The following is a 13,414-nucleotide window of genomic DNA, read 5'->3' as shown; positions in this document are numbered from 1 at the left end:
TCATTGAATAAGAAAAAATAAAGGGTGATTGGAACATCAGAATATATACCTACAAAATCACAGAATGAGAAAAGTAATGTAATGCAATAAAACATTTCATTTAATTTGTTAATATTTTTCTCCTTCTCACCACTAAAGTTACTGAGTTCATGCGGATTCCATTAGCATTTGCCACAGTCTGTGCTTAGACAGTTGGCAGAAGTCCCCATGGTTTGTGTGGAACCAGTAGAGCAGGCAGAGTTCATGTACAAACTGTTAGTAAATGTAGCAGTCTATTTAGGGATGCAAAGCGTCCTTACAGTAATCCCATTAGGAGGCTCTCTGTGCAATCACATTGTAAGTTTGTGCCTGCTTCCTAGTTTGAGTGCTCACAGTAACAGTGATTAAGAACAGTTAAACAGCAGCCCCTTGGGAAGGCATTCTTCAGATAGCCTTGGATGAGGGAAGTTCATGAAGACCACTTAACTGAATGATGGCCATTTGTTTTATTAATATAGATAGTCTAGTGCAAGTACTATTTATAGATTAAACAAAAAATTTTTTTTTGCTTTCCTTCTTTTTATAGTATTTCTTGTTTCTTGTCTCCAGAAGAGACAGTGAGTATAAGACTCAGGAAAGGCACAGATTGAGTGGTTAACTGTGGAGGGGAAACAAAGTAGAATGATCATGTGAGTATTTCCCTTACCGCACAAGGCTTTTTCTTTTTCTGGTTCATCCTGGAAACTTCAGACATAAGTGCCAAAGGAGTAAGACTTCTTTTATTTTGGGATCTTAATGTAGACTCTTGGCATTAGAAATTGCTCAAAAGCTTTCTAGGTCAAAGAAAATAAGTCCATTCTATGTGATGAGTGGCTGTCAGAGACTCATTATTAGATTTGAGTGTTTTTCATTTTGTTTGTTAATCCTCACCTGAGGAAAAATTTTCCATTGATTTTTAGAAAGAGTGGAAGGGAGAGGGGGAGACACAGAGAGAGAAACACTGATGTGAGAGAGACACATCGATTGGTTGCCTCCCACATGCACCCCAACCAGGCCAGGGGTAGACCCTGAAACCAAGGTACATGCCGTTGACTGGAATCGAACCCATACCCTTCAGTCCACAGACCAACGCTCTATCTACTGAGCCAAACCAGCTAGAGCTCCATGTTTAATTTTAATCAGATTATATCCAACCTGACCCTTGGGGGCTGATGTGCTTTGTTCCTAGCCACATGCTTCTTCCTGACCATTAGTAAATCCTTGGTTTATATTGTCCCCAGTAGGTTGTAGGAGTTGCCACATCTTCTGCTTCCCTCCTCAGCAGGCCACCTTGCTGGTTTCCAGGGATGAGGCATGGCAGTCATATGGGGCACTGTGACTTACATACCCTGCTTGGGCTCCGTTCCGGAGCGCTGCTTTTGCCCAGGGGAGTGCTCAGAGAAAGGTGTTCTGTTTTTTGTTTGTTTGTTTTAAGAGAAATGCACTTATTAATGCAATCTGTTGCAAATTTTCAAGAAAAAAGTGTCACTTTTCTAGCCAGGATTCCAGAAACATCAGTTCCTTATAGGCACTGATTCTGTTTATAGATGTTGAGTTGTCAAGGTCTTTCTAGCTGTTTTTTTTTTCTTCCATGGTTTAATCACAAAACCTGGTAAGAACTCTTATTTGTGGCAACTGAATGCTGACTTTGGGGGTATTATAAAAATCCAGTATAGGTTTTGCAGACACCGCCTGGAAGCCGCCCGTGAGCAGCCATGGTGAACCCCACCGTGTACTTGGACATCGCCGCCGACGGCGAGCCCCTGGGCCGCGTCTCCTTCGAGCTGTTTGCAGACAAAGTTTCAAAGACGGCAGAAAACTTCTGTGCTCTGAGCACTGGGGAGAAGGGATTTGGGTACAAAGGTTCCTGCTTTCACAGAATTATTCCGGGATTTATGTGCCAGGGTGGTGACTTCACACACCACAGTGGCACAGGCGGCAAGTCCGTCCATGGGGAGAAATTTGAGGATGAGAACTTCGTCCTGAAACATTCAGGTCCTGGCATCTTGTCCATGGCAAATGCTGGATCGAACACAAACGGCTCCCAGTTTCTCACCGGATATTGTGGCAGCCATGGAGCGCTCTGGGTCCAGGAATGGCAAGACCAGCAAGAAGCTCACCATTGCTGACTGTGGGCAACTCTAATAAATTTGACTTGTGTTTTATCTTAACCACCAGACCATTCCTTCTGTAGCTCAGGGGAGCAACCATTCACTCCGATTTGCTTGGAATGTTCCATAATCTTTGTGCTCTTGCCAGTTTATTGGGTTCCATAATTTCCCTACCCCTTCCCAGTCTAGCTGGATTGCAGAGTTAAGTTTATGATTACGAAATAAAAACTAAACCGTTGTCTGTCAAAAAAAAAAAATCCAGTATAAAGTTCAAAGTATGGGTGCTAGTCTGCATTTTTAGCAAGTATCAGCGTTATTATGGCCAACATTTAGGTATCAGAACCCCTGCAGTCTAGTTGTGACTTTAGGCCAATACACAGTGTCCCTGGGACAAACAGTGTTCTTTTTGTCTATTTGGAAATATATTTCTGTTAGGGAACTATAATCAAATAGCATACTCTCCTTCAAAGACTAAGTTCAATAGAACTAATATTTGAAAAGCTTTTAAAGTTCTAGTTCATATATAGCGACTGTATTTTTCCTTTTATTTTTAACAGCTTTAGTTATTTTTTCTTTTATTATTACTATTTTTAAAATTTACAAATAGTACAGTTGAAGAAATTTTGGTTTACAGGTTCATGAATCTTAACACATGTATAGATTCATGTAATCACCACCAAAATCAGGACAGAGAACAGTTCCTTCACCTCGAAAAGCTCCCCACTGCTGCCCCTTTGTAGTCAGATTCTTTTTAACTCCTAATCCCTGGCAGCCCCTGATCAGTTCTCCATTCCTGTGGTTTTGTCTTTTCTAGAATGTCGTATAAATGGAATTAATTATACTGCAGGATATACCAGTAACTCTTTGAGATTGGCTTCTTTCACTCAGCACAATACCGTGGAGATTTAATCCATGTTGTTACATCTATCAGTAGTTTGTTCTTTTTTATTGCTGAGTGGTATTTCATTATTGGTTACATAATAGTTTGTTTATCCATTCATCAGGTGGTTGTACCATTTTACATTCCCATCAGCAATATATGAGAGTTCAGGTGCTCCATATCCTCATTTGCATTTGGAATTGTCAATTTTTTTTAAAGTTTATGTTATTGTGGTAAGAATACAATGTGAGATTTACCCGCAGCAAAATTTTGAATGTGCAATACATTATTGTTGACTGTAGGTACAAGGTTGTACAGTGGATCTCTAGACTAGTTTATTCATCTTACTTAACTGAAACTCTGTGCCCACTGATTAGTAACCTCCCATTTTGCCCTCCCCCAGCCCCTGGCAACTGTCATTCCACTTGAATTCTGTGAATTTGACTATGTCAGGTAACTCATATATGCAGAATCATGCAGTATTTCTCTCTCTTTGACTGGATTATTGCACTTAGAATAATGTCACCAAAGTTCATTCATGTTGTAGCTTGTGTCATATTTTTCTTCTTTTATTTATTTAAAAAATGTTTTAAAATGTATTTTTATTGATTTTAGAGAGAAAGGAGAGGGAGAGAGAGATAGAAACATCAGTGGTGAGAGAGAATCATTGATTGAATGCCTCTTGCACGTCCACACTGGGGATTAAGCCTGCAACCCGGGCATGTGTCCTGACCGGGAATTGAACCGTGACTTCCTGGTTCATAGGTCAGCGCTCAACCACTGAGCTAAGCTGGCCAGGCAAATTTTCCTTCTTTGAAAAGGCTGAATAAGAGAGAGAGAGAGAGAGAGAGAGAGAGAGAGAGAGAGAGAGAGAGAGACAGAGAGACAGAGAGACAGAGAGAAAGAAAACATGTGCCCCATTTTAAAAATCAATTCATCTATTGATGGACATTTCCAACTTTGGCTATTGTGAATAGTGCCGTGATGAACACTGAGAGAGCTAATATCTCTTTGAGATCCTGATTTCAGTTTCTTTGGGTATATACACAGAAGTGGGATTGCTAAATCATACAGTAGTTCTTTTTTAAATTTTTTGAGGAACCTCCATACTATTTTTCCATTGCAGCTGTACCCTTTTGCATTCTCAGCAATAGTGTGCCAGGGTTCCAACATTTCTCCACATCCTTGCTAACACTTAATATCTTTTTTTTGGTCATAGCCATCTGACATGTGTGAGGTAATATCTTATTGTAGTTTTGATTTGCATTGCCCTTATGATTAGTGACATTGAACATTCAGATTTTTTATTCTAGTCACTTTAATAGGTATGTAGTGTTATCTCATGATTTCAATTTGCATATCCCTAATGGCTAATGATATTGAGCATCTTTTCACATTCTTATAACCATGTATTTTAATATATCTTTGGTGAAGTGTCTGCTCAAATATTTTGCCTGGTTTTTAAATTTATTTTAGAGAGGGAGGAGAGAGAGTGGGAGGGAAGGAGGGAGGGAGAGAGAGAGAGAGAGAGAGAGAGAGAGAGAGAGAGAGAGAGAGATGGATGAGAGAAATACATCAATCAGTTGCCTCCTGTACATGCCCCAACAGGGGGTCAAACCTGAAACCTAGGTATGTGCCCTAACTGGGAATTGAACCTGAGACCTTCTGGTGTATGGGATGATGCTCCAACCAACCGAACCATAACAGCCAGGGCCTTTTGCCTAGTTTTTAAGTTGGATTATTTGTTTTCTTTCCGTGAGTTTTGAGAGTTTTTTTCTTTTAATATATCCTGGATACGAGTCTTTTGTCAGATAAATAAGTTTTATATATTTGTTCCTAATGTGTAGTTTTTCTTTTTCATCTTTTGTAGAACTAAAGTTTTAAATTTTGAGTAAGTCAAATTTGTGTCTTTCTTTTATGGATCATGTTTTGGTATAAAAATTCTTTGTCCAAGGTCACAAAGATAGTCTTCTTTTTAAAGATTTTTTTATAGTTTCACATTTTACATTTACATCTATGATTCATTTTAGTTGATTTTTGGATGAGTTAATTAAATTTAGGTCAAGGTTCATTAAAATATTTTGTTGAGGAATTTGCATCTATGGTCATGTGGATATTGGTTTGTAGTTTTGTTTTTTTCTTGTGCTATCTTTGTCTAGTTTTAGTATCAGGATAATGCTGGTTTTATAAAGCCAGTTAGAGAATGTTCCGTTTAATTTTTCTGGAAGAGATGTGTAAAATTCTCTCTTTTTGTTTGGCAGAATTCTCCAATGAAGCCATCTGAGTCTAGGGTTTTCTTTGTGTGAAGGTGTTAAACTACAAATTCGGTTTCTTTAATAGATATAGGTTATTCAGGTAGTCTATTTCTTTCCGGGTGAGTTTTGGTACTTTGCAGCTTTTAAGGAATTAGTCCATTTCATCTGAGTTGTCGAATTTATGTACATAGATTTGTTTGTATGAGTATCCTTTATATCCTTTTAATGTCTGTGGATCTATAGTGATATTGCTTCTTTCATTCCTGATATTGATACTTTATCTAAGATAGGCCCCTCCTTATCTGTATAGGATACATTACAAGACCCCCAGTGGATACCTGAAACTGTGGATAATACTCAACCCTATATATGTAAATTATGGGTTTTTTTTTATACAAACATACCTATGATAAAGTTTAATTTATAAATTAGGCACAGTAAGAGATTAATAATCCTAATATATACAAACCCAGGGTCCATAACATCCAAAACAACTGAAGGCTCCACCCACTGGACGGAAGTCAGTCCTGCAGTCAGTGCTGGGTTGCCAGTGCTGACTGCCGAGGGGGCTGCGGGTTGGGCCCGGAGAGAGGCCTGGAGAGAGAAGCAGGGTCTGATCCATAGCCTCTGTGGCAGCTGTTGATCAGCCCTTGCCTCTCTCTCTCTGAGCCTGGCCAGCAGCCGCGCTTCTGTTTCTCTCCGGGCCTCTGCCAGGGCTGCTCACCAGCCCGCCTCTCTGATTAGGCCTGGAGATAGGCCCAGAGATGCTGACTGGCATAGAAACTGACCAATCAGAACCAAATCTGGGTGAAGTGCGAGGAGCCAATGGTTGCATAGGAGGCGGAGCTTTTGATGCTGACTGGCATAGAAACCGACCAATCAGAACCTAATCTGGGTGAACTGCGAAGGCAGAACCTAAGGTGGGGGCTGAGGAGGGGTTTTAAGGGCAACAGCTGTTTGGTGTAAGGTGTAAGAAAGTGGTTCAATTTTTTAATGACCAGTTTGGCAGTATAGTGCATATGGCTGGCTATCCAGATATAGGGATTATGTATTTTTGTGTGCCAAGAGCATCTCCTCCTGCTGAAAAAGGCTCCCCCACTCCCTCCATTTAAGCAGTCCTATCCTATATAATCTACCAATACTAATAAAAGGGTAATATGCTAATTAGACCGGGTTGACTGGCCATCTTCTGGATGTCCGACTTCCTTCTGGACAAAGCCATGGTGGTGGGGGCTGAGGCAGAGGCAATTAGGAGCAATCAGGCCACAGGGGAGGGCAGTTGATGGCAAGATCAGGCTGGCAGGGGAGGGCTGTTGGGGGCGAGATCAGGCTGGTAGGGGAGGGCAGTTAGGGGCAATCAGGCAGGCAGGCGGAGGCAGTTAGCGGCGATCAGGCAGGCAGGCAGGTGAGTGGTTAGGAGCCAGCGGTCCCAGATTGTGAGAGGGCTGTCCGACTGCCAGTTTAGGCCTGAATGTGGGACCGGGCCTAAACTGGCAGTCGGACATCCCCCAAGGGGTCCCCTATTGGAGAGGGTGCAGGCTGGGCTGAGGGCAACCCCCTACCCCCTGTGCACAAATTTCGTGCACTGGGCCACTAGTAATTAATACTTAAATAGGACAATTATAACAATACTGTAATAAAAGTCATGTGAATGTGGTGTCTCTCAAAATATCTTATTGTATTGTACTTATCCTTCTTATGTGAGATGATAAAATGCCTTATTAACTTGAAAACTGTAGTCTGTTCACTTACAGGAAGCACTTTATAACTTCTCTTTGGCATATCTGAATTGCCAATACCACTTCTCTTGCACTTTGAGGCAATTATTAAGTAAAAAAAGGGTTACTTGAACACAAGAGCTGTGATACCATGACAGTAGATCTTATGGGTGGGTAGCATATACAGCTTGACAAAGGGATAATTAATGTCCCAGATGGTTGTCCCAAGAGAGGTTTCATCAGGCTACTCAGAATAGCATGCAATTTAAAACTTATGAATTCTTTCTGGAATTTTCCATTTAATGTATTCAGACCGCAGTTGACTGTGGGTAACTGACACTGCAGAGAGTGATAACACAGATAAAAGGGGACTACTGTATTCATTCATTTTGGAGGGTGGCTAGAGGCCTATAAATTTTATACATCTTTTCAGAGAACCAGCCTTTTATTTTATTGGTGTTTTTTCAATTTAATTGGTTTCTGTTTTTTATTCTACTTGCTTTGAGTTAATTTACTCTTTTTTTTTTTTTAAGGTGTATGGTTGATTTAAGACCTTTCTTCTTTTCCAATATAAGCTTTTAATTCTGTAAATTCCCTCTAAGCACTGCTGTGGGCTGCATTTCACAAATAGATATGTTGAATTTTTATTTCCCTTGAGACTTCTTCTTTGACCAATGAATTATTTAGAAGTGTGTTGTTTGAGTATTTGGTGTGTTGAAAGCTTTTCCAGAGTCTTTATTTTATTGATTCCTAGCTTAATTAAATTTTGGTTAGAGAGCATACTTTGTATTATTCCAATACTTTTAAATTTGTTAAGATTTTGCTTTATGCCCCAAGATATGGTCTAGCTGAGTGAATGTTCCATGTGCACTTGAAAACTGCTGTTATTAGGTGAAATTTTTTGTAAATTTGGTTGACGGCATTGTTCAGTTCCTCTCTATTTTTGATCTTTTCCTTTAAAAAAATTAAAATGTGATTTAATTATTTAATTGCAACATTATTTTTTATTTATTTTTCAGCTTTATTGAGGTCTATTTGACAAATAGGAGTTGTATATATGTAAAGTATTCAACTTTGTGTTTTGATATCCTTGATTGTTTTCTGTGCACTTGTTTTATTGATTACTGAGAAAGGAAGATTAAGTCTCCAACTATAATTGTAGATTTTTTCATTTCTTCCCTTAGTTCTATCAATTTTTTCTTCATATATTTGAGGCTCTTATGTTAGGTGCATATACATTTAGGATTGTTACGTCTTTTGGTGAATTCAACCTTTTTATCATTATTTAATGTCCTTTTTTTAAAAATATATTTTATTGATTTTTTACAGAGAGGAAGGGAGAGAGATAGAGATTTAGAAACATCGATGAGAGAGAAACATCGATCAGCTGCCTCCTGCACACCCCCTACTGGGAATGTGCCCGCAACCCAGGTACATGCCCTTGACCAGAATTGAACCTGGGACCTTTCAGTCCGCAGGCCGACGCTCTATCCACTGAGCCAAACCGGTTTTGGCTAATGTCCCTTTTAACCCTGGTAATTTGCCTTGCTTTGACATATACTTTGTCTGATGTTAATACAGCCACTGCAATTTTCTATTGATTAATGTTTTCAAGGTATACATTTTCTCCTCTTTTTACTTAAAATATATATTTTTTCAATTTTGAAATAATTTCAGATTTATAAATGAGTTGCAAAAATAATACAGAGAGTTCCTACATGCCCTTTATCTAGTTTCCCCCATGATAACATCTTATGCAAGGTACATTTATCAAAAGTAAGAATTTAACGTTGGTATAGTACTCTATTAAGTAAACTGCAAATTTTATTTGGATTTCACCAGATTTTCTACTAATGTCCTTTTTCTGTTCTATAATTCAGTCCAAGTTGCCATATTACATTTAGCATGCTTTTATTTTTAACCTACATATATCATTGTATTTGGTGGGTTTCTGGTAGAGACCATTTACATTTAATATAATTATTGGCATTTTGGATTTAGGTCTGCCATTTTATTATTTGTATTGTTTGTTCCCTCTGTGTGTTTTGTTTCCCTACTCTTCTTTTGGAGTATTTGAATATTTTTTTAGTATTCTATTTTAATTTATCTATTGAGATTTTAACTATCTCCATTTGTATAGTTATTTTAATGTTGACTACAGATTAAAATATTCATAATTAGTATTCAGTCTACTTAGAATTAATATGTATCATTTCAAGTAGAATCTAGAAGCTTTAGTACCATATAGATTGGTTTACCTTCTCCCTTTTATGTTGTAATTGTTATATGTATTACATGTACTTTTATTGAAAACCCCATCACACATTGTTATATTTTTTACTTTTAGCCATCATTTGTATTTTAAAGGACTTTAGATGAGTAAAATAAGGTGTTATATTTACTTAGGTATTTACCATATTTATTGCTATTTCTTTTCTGAAATTCTGTTTTCCTATAGTATCACTTCTCTTTCATCTGAAGAATTTTCTTTAGCAGTTCTCTTTAGGTAATTAATTTTCTTAGTCTGAGATTTTATTTCACATCATTTTGATGGATATTTTCACTGGGTATAGAAATCTGGGTTGACAGAATTCTTATTTTCCAGCTCTTAAAAATCTTGTTCCACTGCCTTCTGTCCTTCATAATTTCTGATGAGACATCCACAATTATTTGAATTATTGTTTTCTTATGTGTAATGCATCATTTTCTCTGACTGTTTTCAAGACATTTTATTTTTGTTTTCATTAGGCAAGAATTTCTTTGAGTTTATCCTTTTTGCTGTTCACTGAGTTTCTTGAATTTATAAGTTTATATCTTTTACCAAATTTAGGAATTTTTCACCTGTTATTTCTTCAGCTTTTTTTTTTTTTTTTTTTCTCCTGAACCACTTCTATCTCCTTTCCTTATAGGTATTTGATGATACAAGTGTTAGGCCTTTGGTGTTGTTAGGCCTTTGGTGGTATTCTTTTTATGTCTTCTGGGGGTTTTTTTTTGTTTGTTTTTTCCACAATCTTTTTTCTCTCTTTGTTGTTCAGCTTGGAAATATTTTGTTGGTCCATCTTCAAGTTCATTGGCTCTTCTGTCATCTCAATTATACTATTGAGCCCATCCAATGAATTTTAAAATATATTTTCTAGTTTAAATTTTTCCTTTTTTAAAAAAGCGTTCTATTTCTTTAAGACTTTCTATTTTTCCACTCACTTTAAGAGTGTTTGCCTTTATTTCTTGGAGCATGATTATAGTAGCTGCTTTAAAGTCTTTGATAACCCTAATATCTTGGGGTTGGTGTCTGTTGATTATCTTTTCCTTTGTGAGATGTTGAGATTTTCGGTTTCTTTGTATACAGTTTGGATTTTTATCTTGGACACTTTGAATATTATCTTATGAGACTTTGGGTCTTGTTTAAATCCTATAGATTATATTTCCTTTTGTTTTTTAAAGCAGGCAGTCAATTGAGCTAGATTCAGGCTGCAAGTACCTACCTGCCTTCTAATGAGCTGGGATTCACTATCTGTTCAGTTTTCAAAAGTATTGGCTGTGCATACACATTTAGTTTGGCTCATGTATATGCCAGCCAGTGGCCAGCCTCAGACCTGGGCAGTGGTATACCCCATAGATCAGTTGTCAAAACCTTTGGTATGCTGTAAAGTCAGAGACTTGCATGTGCAGCTTAGAGATGAGCCCTGGAGTTCACATACGGCTTTATTGAGCTTCCTCTCCTTTCTGTTGTTCTCCAATGTTCCAGATCCAAAGGATTCTCCTTCCTGCTTCTCTTGCTAAAAAGCTAAGACTAATTTCTTTGCTCTGCCTTGCACTCTCTGTGCCCATATTTCCCTGGGGAACCAAATGGCAAGAGGATAGGGAGAGAAAACAAAGCAATGGAGATTCCCTCTGTGCTCTTGGGATCTCAGTCCCTCCCATCCGAGCAGAGGTTCTTCCATCTAAGCTGCTGTTGTCATTCCCAGTGCTGCCTAATTGCCTTGGGGTAGGACAGGAGAGAACAGAAAGAAAACCAACAAAATCGAGGGATTTCCTCTACTCCCTTTGACTTTTAGGGGCTCCTTTTCCTGCTTCTTGGACCAAAAACAGAGTCTTCTCTTCGAGTTCTTTCTCTCTGCGCGTGGTGCACAGTTCTGGGTTTGGGTTGCCTTTAAGTCCAGGCCAAGAGATACCAGGAGAAGGAAAAAGAAACGCTCTGCTGGTTTTATGATATATTGAGTTTTGGTTTTCAGTTGACTTCAGTGGGACAGACAGGGTGGAGTGGACTTATTCCATCTTAACTAAGGAACCAGAAACTTTGGTTATTTAATAAACACATGCTGAGAGAGGACCAAGGGTGGCAGGTTACCAATCCTGAAAGATCAAGTGATTGGACTGTACTAACAGGTGGGCTGCAGGGTCCCTTTTGGAAGAGACACCCTACAGAGGGACCCTAGCATTTTTGTACAGAATGCTCTTTTTCCTTTTAACATTTTTACTGCTTAAATGCTATATCTTTTATTTCTTCATAAAGTTTTGTGACCTTTTCTGCTTAGCATATAAAGCATGTTAAGTGAAGGTGGCCCTTGTCAACTGTTAACTTATTGTGTCCTTTTGGGTCTAGAAATTGCCTTTTGAATGCCATTTTCTGAATTTGGATTTAGAGATAAGAATTTATGTTGTCAGTATACATCTTTCCAGAGAGCAGCCAATGAATTCTTAGTATTCTAAATCGTTACCTTAAAAAATACTACTACTTTTCATTTGGGAATACAAAGTGCATTGCATTGACGACCCCTTTTAAATAGTGAGCTCTCAAAAAAATCTAACAGAAGGGGTGGGTATCAGGTGTTACTCATCAGTTCTGATATCTTATGCAGAACCTATGCAGTTATTTGACAGACTAGGACAGCCGTGGGCAAACTACGGCCCACAGGCCGGATCCTGCCCGTTTGAAATGAATAAAACTAAAAAAAAAAAGACCGTACCCTTTTATGTAATGATGTTTACTTTGAATGTATATTAGTTCACACAAACACTCCATCCATGCTTTTGTTCCGGCCCTCCGGTCCAGTTTAAGAACCCAGTGTGGCCCTCGAGTCAAAAATTTTGCCCACCCCTGGACTAGGATATCGCTATTACCAGTTTTTATGTACATGGTGATGCTTCTGAGGATAATTTAATATGGACACGAAGAGACTGGGGTAGTTCAGATCTCTTTAGTTTTGTATCAGAGGCAATAGCGAATTCTAGAAGGAAGGGGCAGAGTCTCATCCACAGCCCTAGGCCCATTATAGGTAGACCAGGGTCCAGACCATACAAGGTGAGAGTCCCAAGAGAGGCTAGAGTTCTACATAGGCAAGATAACCAGGGAAATCCAGTTAATCTTATCTGGAGGCATGGAAAGAAAGAATATGTAGTTATGTATTTTGGGGATTATTTCTACCTCTGGTGAAGCATCTGACCATGAATGTGCCATGGAAATGCATTCTTTTTTATCAAGAAAAGTATCCATACAATCGATTCAGTATACAAGATAGTATGTCAACTGCACTGTATTTGCTCTCTGTGAAAAGATATGTCACACAGAAATCCTGCAAATAAGGTTTTTTAAAAAAATATATTTTCTTATTGATTTCAGAGAGGAAGAAAGAGGGAGAGAAAGATAGAAACATGAATGATGAGAGAGAATCATTGATTGGCTGCCTCCTGCACAACCCCTACTGGGGATCGAGTCTGCAATCCGGGCCTGTGCCCTTGGCTGGAATCGAACCTGGGACTCCTTCAGTCTGCAGGCGGACACTCTAGCCATTGAGCCCAACCAGCTAGGGCAAATAAGGCTTTAATTAGTTAATTTTTCTCACTTATTTGACCCTAAACTAGCATTAGATAATTTTAAAAAATCAACTTTTTAGTTTGGAATAATTTTGGATTTACAGAAAGTTGCAAAGACTCAGTTTTCCCTAATATCAACATCTTACACTACCCTGGTATTTTTGTCAAAATTAAGAAACCAATATTGGTACATTACTATTAAATTCCAGGCTTTATTTGGATTTTACCTTTTTTTACACTAATGTCTTTTTCTGTTCTAGGATCTAGTCCAGTGTACTGCATTGCAATTGCTTTTAGTCATCGTGTCTCCTAGTATCCTCCGGTCTGTGACAGCTTCTTGAACTTCCCTTGTTTTTTATAACCTTGGCAGTTTTGGGGAGTACCAGCCAGATATTCTGTAGCCTGTCCCTCAGTTTGGGTTTGTTGAAGTCTTTCTCATGATTAGACTAGGGTCGTGGGTCTTTTGTTTGCTTGGTTTTTTGTAGGGGGTTATGGGTTTTAAGAAAGAATGCCAGGTTAAGGTTGTATTTGCCAGGTTTCTCCACTCTCCATACTGCGTTCTTTGGAAAGGAGTCACTGAGTCCAGCCCAAACTTGGGGGAGGAGGGGTGAGGATTAA

General features: G+C 38.5%; 1 pseudogene across 1 annotated transcript; it reads left to right on the top strand.

The window, feature by feature from the left end:
• The first annotated feature begins 1,733 nt into the window (after window positions 1-1,733).
• LOC308513608 (peptidyl-prolyl cis-trans isomerase A-like) lies at window positions 1,734-2,163 on the top strand (annotated as a pseudogene). Its single transcript has one exon. The product of its transcript is annotated as a peptidyl-prolyl cis-trans isomerase A-like (transcript).
• Window positions 2,164-13,414: the final 11,251 nt, after the last annotated feature.

Source organism: Myotis nattereri (assembly GCF_964212035.1).
Source record: "Myotis nattereri genome assembly, chromosome: 2".
Classification (NCBI taxonomy): Eukaryota; Metazoa; Chordata; class Mammalia; order Chiroptera; family Vespertilionidae; genus Myotis; species Myotis nattereri.
This window is presented reverse-complemented; position numbering and strand designations above follow the sequence as displayed.